The following is a 14,433-nucleotide window of genomic DNA, read 5'->3' on the forward strand; positions in this document are numbered from 1 at the left end:
GTCTACAAGAGGCGTGGGGTGGCCCACAAAGCCTAAAATATTTGCCACGTGGCCTGGCACGCGCCTCCACCCGACGCCGGCCCCGCCGAACCGTGTGCCCACGACCCTGTGCGTGCCGCTCGGGCTCCGGTCACGTCCCTGGGCTTACCACAGGAAGGAAGGGCCACGCAGATGAAGCGTGCAAAGGACGAGCTGCCGGGTGTGAGAAGCGCGCGTGTGGGAGGAAAGAAAATCGGGTCCCGGAGGCCAGAGGCGGGGGCGAGAGGGGCAGCTGGAATCTGGGGGCAAGCGAATAAGGTGATTGGGGGTCGGGGTGGGGGAGCGGCCAGCGTCTGCCTGCTCCGGAGCGTGGCTGGGAAGGGAGAGCCTCAGGGCCCCTCGAGGCACGTTGGAGGGCCAAGTTCCCCTGCTGGCCGCCCCCCCCCTCCCCAGGCCTCTTGCCGCTGAGGCATGGGCACCAGCTGCACAGGTCCTGGGACGTCCCCTGAGAGCGAGGTGCAAAACCGGGCACGCAAATGATGCCCAGGGAGCGATCGGCAAACGCGGGAATCTGCACACGGGGAAGCAGTGGCGGGACCACATATCAAGGACATCCTAGAGCTGACTCCTGTCAATGGAGGTGACACTGAAGTTTCCCTAAGACCCTCTCGGCTTCCTGTCACCACAGGGCTGGGGTGGGGGGGGGCCGGGGAGGGATGTGCCTGGATGTATCAGCCACACCCAGGGGCAGAGCACAGCACCCAGGGCTCACCGTCGCACGGTGGCGTCCACTCAGGGGCTGGCACCTTGCTGTGGGTTCTCACTCGCGCTCCTAGTGGGTCCCCTGCTCTGCTGGGCACACAGGGACCTGTCCCTGCAGCCGTGACGCCCAGGCTCCTTTCTCAGCTGGCTTCTGGCCCTGGGTGGCATCTCTGACTGTGGCCGCTCCCCATCCACCCAGGCAGACCAACCGCCAACCGCGGCTCCCGGTTCCAGCCCCCACCCTGCCCCGGGGCTGCCCTCCTCCGTCCACCTCTCTGACCCAGGAAAGGCACAGGCTTCGTGCTCATCTCTGGTTTGCCTCCCTGAGTCCCGCTGAGCTTCTCAGCAACCTTCTCCCTCACCTTTATAACCACACAGCCATTAAGTTCTGGCTGTTTTATTTATTTTATTTTATTTAAAAAAAAAATTTTTTTTTTCAACGTTTATTTATTTATTTTGGGGACAGAGAGAGACAGAGCATGAACGGGGGAGGGGCAGAGAGAGAGGGAGACACAGAATCGGAAACAGGCTCCGGGCTCTGAGCCATCAGCCCAGAGCCCGACGCGGGGCTCGAACTCACGGACCGTGAGATCGTGACCTGGCTGAAGTCGGACGCTTAACCGACTGCGCCACCCAGGGGCCCCAAGTTCTGGCTGTTTTAAATACACGGATAGTTCGGTCGCACAGGTAGCCGACTGACCTATAACGAGACCAGATTCCTCAAGAGAACGGAAGACCGAGAACGGTCGGTACAGACGTTCCGCACAGAAGCCAGCCTCGAGTTCCAGACCCAAGTGCTGGGGGACGAAAGTCACTCTCTCGGACCCCTGTGCGCGTGGGCACGCTCACAGGCTGGCGGGCCGCCTGGCGTTGGCCGGCTCCGAGGGTAAGGCGAGGCAGGGGGTTCTCGGCACCGGGAAGCCCTTGGCATGTGAATCAGAGACTCGAGGCTCTAAAGTTCATTCCTTCGCACACAGTACACAACCTCTGGCATTTTACGGGAAAACAGACTTTTATTTGAAAAATCAACTCAAGTTGCCGGCAGAGAAAGGAGAAGCTGTCTGTGATCCAAGATAGACATGGTGTGAAAGGACCAGGAGTTTTCCAAGTTAAATAAACTCCTCTGGAAAGCTCATGCGAATTTCAAACAGCTGGCAGGGCACCCTTTGATGCGGATCCACGGACGAGGAGCCGGGTTGACGGAACTGAGACGCAACCTATTCCGGGAGGACAGTCACCCGGGCGGGATTTTGGTATTTCGGCTTAACGACCCACCGAAAATTAACTTTATTTGGGGTGTTCAAAGTCCACGTGACCTCGGTCGCAGCGGTGAGCCGGTCCTGGAGAGTTCGAACGTCTACCACGGCTCGTCTCTGGCAGAGCCCCTGGAAGTTCCCAGCCAGACCCACTTTGCAAGCGTTCCACAGCCTTCCTGCGCTTCGTGACCAGCGAGGGTGGTATCTTCTGAAGCGCACCCCCCCAGCCGCGCCCCCCCCCCACCATGAAACCAGCCGTGTGGGTCAGAGAAAGCACGCTTTTAGAACAAACGGGCATCGAATTGGAAATAGAGGGCAGAGGCCAGGGTCGACGCTGGAGAAAAACATGCATGTTCTGGATTACCGCATACGACGTGTCTCTTGCTGGGGGTCACTGTCAAAGACATCCCAATCCATGCAGCCTGGGATGAAGCTTCTGGCCTCGCCTTCACGCCCCGTGCGGTAAGTTCCTCCCACTGGGCCGACGCACACTCCCTGGGTCCCGGGATCTGCCCTCCACCTTTTCCTCTTTGCCCGTCCTCCAGATGCCACGGTCGTGACCTTGAGTCGCTGTCAGCGTAATGAGAGTAGGTGGCTGCCCAGGTCAGCGATTTTCAATGTGTTTTTCTGGTAGGACAAAGATAACGTTCCAGGGCCCGGGTGGGGGGTGGGGGGGGGGGCGCTGACTGCTGACTTCCCTCCATAGCCGTCACCCAGTGTAGACTAGTGCCCACGTATGACAACGAGATACCATTTCTTGCTCAGTGGGGGGCCAGCTGCCAAAATGCCACCCTGTCTGAGACCCCGAGAGCCATCACTGCACGACCGTGGGGTTCTGATGAGACAACTGCTTCCGAAACGTCTGGCAGGAACTCCTCCTCAGTTATACACTAAATGTGCCAACGGCGCCCGAAATACGGAAACTTTCACTGCTGTCACGTACATGCTGGTTTGAATGCCTGGGTCAGACCTGTCCCTGCAAGCTGGTCTTGGTCTGGGGTGGCGGGGGAGAGGGTAAGACATTGTCGCTCTCGGAGCCAGGAGCCCCCAAGGGGAAGAAGACAGAAAAGGGAGCCCCAGGGGACCCCAAATGACTTTCCCCTTTACAATGTGATGGGGACCAGCCCTTTTCCTGCAGGTTACGGCAGCTTTTCATCCTTCCTCTAGATACATCCGCTTACCCAGCTGCGCCCTCCGCCCAGACTCCCGTGCTCTCCTCAGGGAGGACCACAGTCAGAGGCCTCGGGGGGGGGGGGGGGGGAGGGGGCGGGTACTGTGTTGCTTAAGACTCTGCCTTAATCGCGTCGACCTGGAAAAGCGTGGGGGAAAGTAAGAGGCAAGCGAGTGGAACAAGAAACACACGATCTTCCGGAAGACAGAAGGTACCCGAAGCGGATCGGAGGGGAACACGGAGCACGCAGATCCTTAAAATAACAGTTGTATTTCTGAGCTCTGGCGGACTGCTCACGGCAAGCCTGATCTTCAGGTACGGCTTTCTGGAGATGGCAGGGCTTGAGGACGTCTCAAAGGAGGCGGGAGGCCACCAAGACGGATCTCCAGGTCTACTCCAGCGGCTCCCAGCTGGTCCCCCCCCCCCCCCGACCCTCCCTGCCCAGTCGCCGGCTAATGCCTCCAGAGAGCAGGACACTCGCTGAACAACACGTGCTGACGATCGCTCAGCGAAAACCTGCCCTGGCCTGCAAGGCCCCGGCCCCGCCTCGCGGACCTCACCAGCGTCTCCCTCCTCGCTCAGTTCTAGCCACACCAGCACAAGGCTCGGCAGGACCCCTGCGCCGTTCCTCCCTCTGCGGGTGCAACCTGCCCACGCACCCGCCCGGCTGGTCGGCTCCCCGGTTCTATCCCACCCTTGCTCGATGCCTCCGTTTCCCGTGGCCCAACACGGAACAGCAGCCTCCAACCCCTATCCATACGTCTCCTTTTCTCTCCTCCCTAGAATGTAATCCCCACAAGGGCAGGAGCTCACTTCCTGCCGGCTGTATCCCGGGTGCCTGGCACATAGCAGGTTCTCATTAAATACCGACTGAGCAAATGTAGTCAAAGTGAGATGATCTCCCCTCCCCTCCAACCCCCCCTTAAAAGGCCTGGTGGGGGCTGGTCAGGTGTGAGGTCCACCTGTCTGCTCAGGGACATCAGCTTTCTTCTGTGTGGGCTGTGCATTTGAAGGTAGACTTCCCAAGCTGGAAAAACCAGGCAGGGACAGCGAGCAGCGGGTCCTGCCTCTGTCCTCTGGGCAGAGCCAACCGGCTGGGGCATAAGGCTCAGCACGTGAGGCTGTATCGCCCCCTAGTGGTCACTCGGCCACAAAGCCAGAAAAACCCCAGAAGCGTGCGGTGCCCGATGGGGGGCTGTTAATAGAACCCAGATCTGCTCTCTCACCCCCACATTTTTCTATGGAAAATCAGGTTCAAACGAGCATTCAGAATATGGAGGCAAAAGGGGGACACAGAGTAAACCCGTCTTGTCTTGAACGCAGGAGAGATTTAATACGGATGGCCTTCACTTGGCTCTGTGGTTCGAGGTCGACCGGCCCCCCTGGGACTTTGGACCCACGGCGGCCATCCCTTCAGAGCCTCTCAAGCCATTGAACACAACGTAGGAACTTTTCAAAAGTAAACTTTTTTTTTTTTTTTCTTTTTTTAAGGAAACAGTGGGAGGAATGGCATAGAGCAAAAGTGAGTTTACAGAAGGCAAAACTCTAACAACCAGACCTGGCCCAAAGTCGGCCTGATAAGCTTGTTCGGTTATCTACTTTGTTGAGGGTGAGTTTGGGAGGAAAAAAACAAAAAGGCTGGGAACTGACATTTTTGTGACGCTTTTGCTCGCCTGCACTGGGCACTTCCCCTGTCTTAAGACTTCTGCGCTGCTCTTGGCTGGCTCAGTCATGGTCACCTCATGGGACTTCTCCTTCCCTCGCCATCCTCCACAAAACAGCACCCCCATCTGCCTCTGTACCCTGCTCTAGTTTTCTTCATAGCACAGGGGGAAATTAAAGATTGTGCTCCAGTTCTCCTCCCGCCCCCAGCCTTCCATCTGGAATATTCCCAATTTTCCAGCATTGCTCTGGTTGCCATCCGGAAGAATCTCACCTCTGTTACCAAAGAGATGTGTATCAGTCAGGATCCTTTACTGGCCTATACCAGAAAAACATAACTTAAAAGAGACTAAACTACAAGGACACGTGTCATCTAGAATGCTAAGCTCAGTGATGTAAGAGGATTACGTTCCCACCTTCTTGTTCCGCCATCTTGCATGTTGGCTATGGTCACAAGATGGCCACCGTGGCTGGAAACCACAAAGTAAGGAGAGGGAATTAGTTCTCGTGTGTCTCTTTGTTTGTTGGGGGAGGTGCGTTGCGTCTTCTTTGATTCCTCACAGAGTTCTCCTTACATTTTGTTGGCAAGACCTAGGTCCCGGTTCACCCTCCAGGCCAGTGGCCCCGAAGCCAGGCACTTCCCCAATGGGAAAGGGATAATTCCAACTGAATCAGACCAATGGGAGGTCCTGCTCTGGGGCTGGGCCCCGAATAAAACCAGGCTCCGTACAGAAGAAAGGGGAGGGGCAGCTGTCAGACGGGTTATCAGAGTCCGCCAACACGTGGTAGGGACAGGCCATGCACTGAAACTTTGGAGAAGGAGGGGCCGGCGGACAGGGGGCAGAAAAGACAAGAGAAAGGGGCTGCACGCAGCAGCCGAGGGCAGCATGGCCGCCTTCTGAGTCTCCAGAGCTCGAGACGATCTCGGCAACAGGCAGGAAAACATTTCTCAGAACGTGCCTAACAGAGGAAGGGGGCTCAGCTATCTGACAGTATTTACGCAGATGTGTGCACACGCTCTAACACATATATGTATGTGTGAGGACCAAAGAGGTGCAGAAGAGACTGCATCGTGGCTCTTCAGGGCCCCAGGGAGGAGCCACCACGGAGAGGCAGGGTTAATTCAGTGAAGTCAGAGGGGCGGCCTGGTTCTTCTCAGGAGCAAAATCCGGGAGTCCTCAGGAAAAGGACGGGTCACACGGTGCTCAGCACCTGCCGCGTTCAGACCAGACGAGCTCACACACACCGACGTCACTACCAAGCCTTGGGACCCAGAACAAGTCACTTTTGTCAGGGATTAGCAGCCGTCTTGCAGACCTGACCTTGAGCCTGAGCTCAGAGCTCACTGATAAACACCGTGGCAGCCACCTGCAGAAACGTGCTTCGTGGTGCGAACAGGAGGTCCCCACCCGCAGCAGCGCAAGTCCCCGAACAACCCGGAGGGACCCAGATGGCCTCGGAGTGGGTGAAGGCAGTACTGGGGAGACAGACAGGCTTGTCGGGGCCACGAGGACAAACGGAGGCGTCCCCCAAGCACAAGCCCAGCAGTCTAATGGAGAACAGAAGCCGACACCAGCGAGGGACACAGGCTCACGTCCCTGGCCTGTCACAACCCGCCGGCGTATTGACATGGGCTCCTTGCCTCTCAGCCTATAAATGCGCTCATCTCTCCTATCTTAAAATAGGCCAATCATGGGGCGCCTGGGTGGCGCAGTCGGTTAAGCGTCCGACTTCAGCCAGGTCACGATCTCGCGGTCCGTGAGTTCGAGCCCCGCGTCGGGCTCTGGGCTGATGGCTCAGAGCCTGGAGCCCGTTTCCCATTCTGTGTCTCCCTCTCTCTCTGCCCCTCCCCCGTTCATGCTTTGTCTCTCTCTGTCCCAAAAATAAAATAAACGTTAAAAAAAAAAAAAAAAAAAGGCCAATCCAAAACTTCCATTAACGCCAAGCCACCCACTCACTCCCAGTCTACCTTCACGCCTCAGGATCGGCTCAGGGGGGCCCCAGCAAGAAATGAGCCCAGGTTCTCAGTGGGTCCACGTGAGAAGGGTTTCTCTTGGTCTCATCTCAGTCCTGCCCAGGAAGGCGGCTGGCCCCACTGCCCTCCCCACTGAGGCACCAGATCCGGGCCCCCAGCCTCCGACACCCTCAGCACCCGGCTGTCTTCGCCTCCAGCCTTGTAGACGCACACGGGCAGGAAGTGATGTCCTGTCCCCGACTTTGGTGGAAACCCCTTCACGTGCAGGGAGGGGCCGGGAGGAGTAGAGGAGCTCACGCCGCCTTTGGGCACCAGGTATCTGCCGCCCCTCCCTCCCCTCCCCTTCCGACCCAAACACCTTGAAAGAAGCCATCTCTGTCTCAGTCCTTGGCCCGGTAACACGCTCTCCTTCCTTCCCCGGCTACTCAAACTGCCCTCTTGGAAAGTCGCAGTGACAAAGCACATCAGGGACGTATTGCCTAGGGGCGCCTGGGGGCTCAGTCGGTTAAGCCCCGACTTCCGCTCAGGTCATGATCTCACGGTTCGTGGGTTTGAGCCCTGCATCGGGCTCTGTGCTGACGGCTCAGAGCCTGGAGCCTGCTTCGGATTCTGCGTCTCCCTCTCTTTCTCTCTCAAAAATAAACAAACATGAAAAAGTAATAATAATAAACGTATTGTCTCGCAGTCTGCGGGTTCAAAGTCTGAAACTGAGGTGTCAGCAGCTCCCCCTGAAAAGGTGCCAGATCCTTCCTTGCCTCTTCCAGCTTCCGGTGCTGCTGGCAACCCCTGGCACCCCTCAGCTTCTAGAACCACCCCACCGGTCTCTGCCTTTGTCACGTGGCTTCACCCCGCATGCCCGTCTTCTTACAAAACACAAGTCATGTTGGATTTGGTGCCCACCTGACTCTAGTAGGGCTTTATCTTAATTACACCTGCCACGGCTTTATTTCAATCAGGTCACGTTCAGAGATGACTGGGGGTTAGGACCCCAACATCTCTCTTCGGCGGGGACACAGTTAAATCCACAAAAGTTATCATAAGGGTTAAGCGAACTTGTATATTTTTATAATCTACCGAACCGTGTCTGAAATAAGTTATTCCTCTCACCTGAGTCTCCAACTAGCCCTGGCCTGACAACTTGACTTTAATGCCTTTCTCTGACCCCCGTATCCCTGCCCCGCTAACCTGACCCTGCCCGTGGCATTTGCATCTGGACCCAGTGTCTTCCTAACACGATTGGACAACCTCCTCCACGATGCTTTTGCGTGTCTGTTGTGAGCAGAGCCTGAAGGCTATTCGTGTACCTCCAGGAACTACAATAAAACAGCAATTTCAGACCCCATCTCAGGCCCTTCCTCTGGGACACCACGTGAATAGCACAACAGAGCACGACGCAGAATACTCAGCCCCCTCCCGCAAGTCTTCTAGAAAGATCCCAAGATGCCATCATCAATTCTCACACACGCTCAGCCGTTGAGGGTGAGGAAGCAGCTGGCCGTAGGCTTGAAGTCTATGTTCTAGAATCACTCTTGGCAACAACAACGTTTACCAAAATCCATGCGGGAAGATGCTTGTAAAAAGGAGACATTTGGGGGAAAACACTAATTAATGGGAACCTGGGAGGGTGGTGTGGAGTCTGGAGGTGGGAAGTGAGGCCATAACAAAACTCACGGGCCAGAAACCTGCCTCCTCCTCTCGGGTGTCAGAAATGGTCTCAGGGACAGAAATGCCTCAGGGCTGGTTTGGTGCTCCCTACCCCAAACTTCTTAATTTTTTTAATTTTTTTTCTTTATTTACTCTTGAGAGAGAGACAGGGTGTGAGCAGGGGAGGAGCATAGAGAGAGGGAGACACAGAATCTGAAGCAGGCTCCAGGCTCTGAGCCATCAGCACAGAGCCTGACGCGGGGCTCAAACCCACAAACCGTGAGATCATGACCTGACCCGAAGTCGGATGCTCAACCGACTGAGCCACCCAGGCGTCCCTCTACCCCAAACTTTTAAAGCTCATTTACAATCAATAACGAGACCGGTATCATGGCTGTGTGTTAGCATTTCTACTATCATATCTTTATCCTGACTTTTGAGCCAAAACATCACTTGCCCAAAGAGATCCCTTTACAGTTGGAAAATCCATCCTCAAAAGCCAACGACGGGGGTGCCTGGGTGGCTCAGTCGGTTGAGCGTCCGACTTCGGTTGTCAAATTTCCAGGACCCTTCCCCAGTAGGAGGTAGAAAGGACCTGATTTATCTGAAGGCTGGTGGTTACTGAGAGGCTAGGCCACCAAGGGCTTCAGATACTCAGTTTCACAATCAGAAAATCTTTCTTCAGGATTAAGCCAAAACGAGGTTTTTGTTTCTTATGGAAATGTAAACTACCCGAGAGAGAGCTCTCCCTTTGAACAAAACGCACGCCTCTTTCCTCTCGGAAGGTTTGGAGAGAAGCCTGGCCGATAAAATCTTGAATCCGAAGAAGAAGAGAGGGGAATTCTTCTAGAAATGTCAGGGGGAGGCGCGAGGTCTGGGCTTTCTAAGTGATAATGACTGACATCAAAGTGTCCACCGGGGTGAGAGAATCCAGTGAATTCTACAGTTCTCTGTCTAGCGGAGCATGCTACAGACGCGGCGTGACCAAATCTGGCCCAGTTTCAAAAGCATCATCAAGGAAATGAAGGTTTGTGTCCTCATAATTCATAGCCTGCCTTGCTCCACAAAGGATCCGGGGCACTTTACAAGGAGACAGAAGATACATCTGGATATTGTGAGTTCAAACTAGGGTGGGAGGACGGGCACGAGACTTCCGGGGGGGCACAGGACCTGAATGAGGAAGGTGTCACATCTGCAGACCTCGGCCAGCTCGAAGCCGTCTACCTGGGTGCGGGTGGGAGCCAGCCGCCCCGTCCCGGGCACCTGTGGCCAGCCTGGTGGCGCCCTCTGGCCGCAGCCTAGAGAATGGACCTCAGGGCGCCCCCGTGATTCGATTCCCATGCTGAAGTTACTTCCAGGAGAAAGCGTGCCCTTTGCCAGCGGAAGACAGAAATCCTGGGGAAAGACCACGGACAACTGAGCTCAGGACAAGCTCTCCCACCTGGGGCTACCGCTGCTAGAAGGCAGGAAGGAATGCGCTCCAGGGACAGACCAAGGAAGGGATACGTGCTGGTCCCTGCGGGAGCCTGAGATGGAGACTAAAAAAGGTGTTCAACGGGGCTTGCTGGAAGGTCACCGAGAAGCCACAGGCCAGGGCCGGCGGCCGAGGAAAGAGCTCCAGGCTGGCGGGTTGGCGGCTTCTTCCCTCCGCAAGGCGGCCTGGGACCCGACGTCCACCTCGGGAGGCAGAGGGCGAGGCCCGATGATGGACGGACGTGCGTGACAACTCAGAGCAGCTGCAGGGCCTGGGGGAGCCAGGGATGTGGCCTCCGCGGCAAGCGGTCTTCTGTGCGAAGGCCAGAGGGAAACCTCTCCGCCGGCCGGGCTCCGAGGGAGCATCGGCGTGCGTGCGTGCGTGCGTGTTTGCTTTTTTGAAGCGGCCTTCCTTCCGTGGTCCGTTTTCATTTGTCTTTCCTTTATCGTCTCTGCGAAGAGTCGCGCTTCTCCAAGCCGCCGAGACCTCTCGCTGAATGCGGGCAATGCTTCTATTCTGTGCAGACGCCCGAGGAGGGCCCTTCCAAAGAGGAGGTGTTGAGGGGCTCTTGGGGGCTCAGTTGGTTGAGCTGACCTGAGTCAGCTCAGTTGGTTGACTTCTGCTCAGGTCACGATCTCGCGGTCCGTGAGTTCGAGCCCCACGTCGGGCCCTGTGCTGACAGCTCGGGGCCTGGAGCCCGTGTCGGATTCTGTGTCTCCCTCTCTCTCTGCCCCTCCCCAACTCACACTCTGTATCTCTCTCTGTCTCAAAAATAAATAAACACTTTTTAAAAAAAAAAAAAGAAGAGGAGGTGTTAAGGGGCAGGGTGGGAGGTGGGGGTGCGGTGGTCTCCTCTGAATGCCAGGAGCACCCCTCTAGAGGTGTCCCTGCCCCTCTGTCCTCCCCAGAACAGTAACTGAGCTTCGGGCTCTGGTCTCACTGCCCAAACTCCCACGTCCCGCCCAGCTCAAATCCACCTTCTGGAGTCTTCCGTTCACTCCCTGGACCCCATCACGCACCTAAGCATCGCTCCCTCGGATAGCTCGTGCTTTTCCCACGCGGATCATCTAAATCTTCTCTACCCAGACCAATGTACCGACGCTCTCAGCATCAAGCCTGCAAACTTCCGGGGACGGTGAGAAAGGCTGTGAACGCTCCCATCGCGTTTACACACATATTTTTTGCACCCTTTACAAAGGCCTGACGCCCCAAGATTTTCATCCACTTTTCGGGGCGTTTAAGTAACATGTAAAGTTTCGTTCCACATGGAAGTGAGTTTGGTGCAAGGAATAACCAAGGAAATGCCTCTATTTTCCTTTCTCTTCAATGGCCAGCTATTGTCCTATTATTGGCTTATATATTCCTAAAATCCCCTCCTTTAAAGAAGAGTCTTCGTATCTGGGTTAAAAGTAGATTCGGGAGTTAGGCCACCTGAGTTCAAATCTTGGTTCCACCGCTTACCAGCTGTGTGGCCTTGGCTCAATGACTTGCCCTCTCTGTGGCTCAGTTTTTATTTTGATAAAAATGGTAAAAATACGACTTTATAGGGTTTTTTACGAAGATTAAAACAGTTGTTACATAGGACACACTTAGAGTGCACGTAATAGGCATTTGTAATTATTTATGTTTATCAGGCAGAATATTTACATTACAATAATTAATAACGATTAGAAAGCAAAGTTTAGTGACGTGACATTAAGCCACTCTTGAGGTCCTGCCTTGCTGACTGTGCAAGATTGTTTTATTATTATCTAAAAAACTTTGGGGTGCCTGGGTGGCTCAGGTGGTTTAGTGTCCGACTTCGGCTCAGGTCACGATCTCGCGGTCCGTGGTTTGGAGCCCCGCATCAGGCTCTGTGCTGGCAGCTCAGAGCCTGGAGCCTGCTTTGGATTCTGTGTCTCCCTCTCTCTCTCTGCCCCTCCCTCCCTCATGCTCTGTCTCCCTCTCTCAAAAATCAATATTAAAAAATTTTAAAAGCCTTTAAACTATTATTTGAGTTCAGGAACATACTGCCATGGGCTTTCCTTTCCTTTCCTCATCTCCAAAGGCAAGATCAAGCTCTAAAAAAAAATCTTTCGAAGACAAAGTTTCGCTGTTCTGGAAGCTTCTACTGCCACAAGGCCACTTCGGATTTCTTGAGGTGCTAGACAGGGTCCATTCTGGACCATAATGTCTCCACTGCGACTGCTCGATCCTGCCACTGCAACGTGAAAGCGGCCACACTCCAAAGAAATAAAGGGGTGTGACTGTTTCAATAAAGCTTTATTTACAACAACTGGTGGCAGGCCAGAGTTGGTCCCCAGGCTGTAGTCTGCCCACCAGTGTATGAGAGGAAGAGGCAAAAAAGCAGATTATGGTTTTGGGTGGGGTAAGGCCCTGACCCTCAAGAGAAACAGGTTTGCTCCTACATAGTGGGGCTGCAGGCAGTACGAGAAAGACCCAGAAGCCCCAAGACATGTCTCGAATCAACGTGCCACTGGACCTTAGGCCAGAGGTAAATATCAGTGGAAGACTGCAGCCACGCCACGGAGGCAGCTCCTCCATGAGATAAGATCCTTCTAGAACAGAGCTTTGGTTCTCTCCCCTGGGCCAAGAACGCCCGCCAGCCTGGGTACCCATTGGTGCCAGGGCCAGATGTACCATCTGGAACTGAAGCTCCCACCTAGATTCCCTTCCTCGTTCTCGGAGTGTCTGAAGACCGAATTATCTCCTTTTCCTTTTTTAGTTCCCCCTTGAAGATGAGCGTGATCGTTTCTGTCTTCCTGCTTCCTTTCCCCCCGACAACCAATCACGGTGTTTATCCAGCTTGCGTGTGTATCCGTGCCACCCGGGAGGCTGCTGAACTTTTAGGTCCTGTGCCACCCTGTGGGCCCTAAGTCACACGATAGAGAGGCGGGCGGCAGATAGAACTCGAGGAGGCATCACCTTGAGAGGGTGGACTCGGAAAACATCCTTGGTCGGTGGTTCAAGGGCTGTAGCATGGGCGGGGGTCCTGGGACCCGGTCTTCTCTGGTCTGAACATCCCTTCCCAGAGAGCTTCTGTGGAGAAGCCAAGCGCCCACCCCCACGAAATCGACGCTTGTCTTTAGGAGCAGCTGAAGCCATTCCAAAGCTCTCCTGAGCCCCTTCTGCAGCTGCCTCGCCAGATGGTAGAAAGGAGCCTTGACAAGCAATGCCTACTCCGTAGCATCTTCTGAGACGGACCTTTGAAACAGTATCTTCCGGCCAAGAACACCGAAGAACGCTTTACAATGCCGAACAGAAAAAGGCAGCAAGGGCTCCTGCTTCCCAGGGAGCTGAGAGTCTGGCCGTTGTCCACTAGCCAACATCCCACCCTCCCAGACCCCGTATCGTGGCTTCTCCTTTCTACCTTCAGAAAGGACCCTGGTCGTAACAGGCGGGCCACTCCACACCCACAAAATCGTCTACGCCCCCAGCCCGTGATGTGAACCGTACATCTCGGCTTTTCCCATACAACCTGTGTCCTGTCTTGGACAGTGTCCCCCAGACTCATGCCTTCCCAGGAACCTCAGAGGGTGACCTTTCTGAAAACAGGGTCACCGCAGATGCCCTCACGCTCGAGTCGGACAGACGGGCTGCTAATCCAATATGACTTAGCTCTTATAAGAAGAGAAGAGCCTCACGGACGTAGACACAGGCGACGATGGACGCAGAGACAGAGATCGGAGAGATGCTTCTACAAGCCAAGGGACACCGAGGATTTCTGGCAGCACCCGAAGCCAAGAGGAAGTCGCGGAAGATTCTTCTCCAGACCCTTCAGAGGGAGCACCACCCTACCGACATCTTGATTTTGGACTTCCGGCCTCCAGAAACGTGAAAGTAGACATTTCTGTTGTCCCAACCATCCAGGGTACTTTGGGGTACTTTGGGGTACTTTGTTACGGCAGCCCCAGGATGCCCGATGCAGCCTCGTTCTGTCATAACCAACGGAGGCTTGATGCCACCGTTGAAGAAACAGGACACGCCGATGAAGATCTGTCTGATATCCCCTCCGCTTAGAGGACATTTGAGAATTTCAGCATCTCTGTCAAGGAAGCTGGGGATGCTTCCTAGCACGCGAGGACATCGGTGCTGGGACACAGGCCTCCCTCGTGGGCTTTGTATATATAGTTCCCAACCACATGTTGCCCCCCTGATGTCCCCTGGAGGGCCACTGTGTCATAGGACATCTGTGAATTTATGCTTAGGTCTGCTCATCGAGGGGGATGACTTCGGGGGTACTGGCAACAATATCCCACACCACAAAAAAAAAGGAAAAGAAAAGAAAAGAAAAGAAAAGAAAAGAAAAGAAAAGAAAAGAAAAGAAGAGCGTTCCCCACCCTCTCCTTGCAAATCTGAGTCTGAATTTGCACCACGTGCCCCGGCCTTGCAGATCGAGTGTCGCTTTAGCCTGCAGGTCCTGAGTGCAAATGCAGGCTGGGAAGAGACGACCTCAAGTCACTGCCCTCCCCAACAGGAGCTTTCTGTCATCAGAAACACTCAGAAGGCG

The 14,433-nt window shown here is 55.0% G+C and overlaps 1 protein-coding gene across 5 annotated transcripts in view; it reads right to left on the reverse strand.

Moving 5' to 3' along the window:
• Window positions 1–14,433, reverse strand: part of PRKAG2 (protein kinase AMP-activated non-catalytic subunit gamma 2) — a 263,354-nt gene that overhangs the window by 163,704 nt on the left and 85,217 nt on the right. The window lies entirely within an intron of this gene.

This window comes from Leopardus geoffroyi, chromosome A2 (assembly GCF_018350155.1).
Source record: "Leopardus geoffroyi isolate Oge1 chromosome A2, O.geoffroyi_Oge1_pat1.0, whole genome shotgun sequence".
Classification (NCBI taxonomy): domain Eukaryota; kingdom Metazoa; phylum Chordata; class Mammalia; order Carnivora; family Felidae; genus Leopardus; species Leopardus geoffroyi.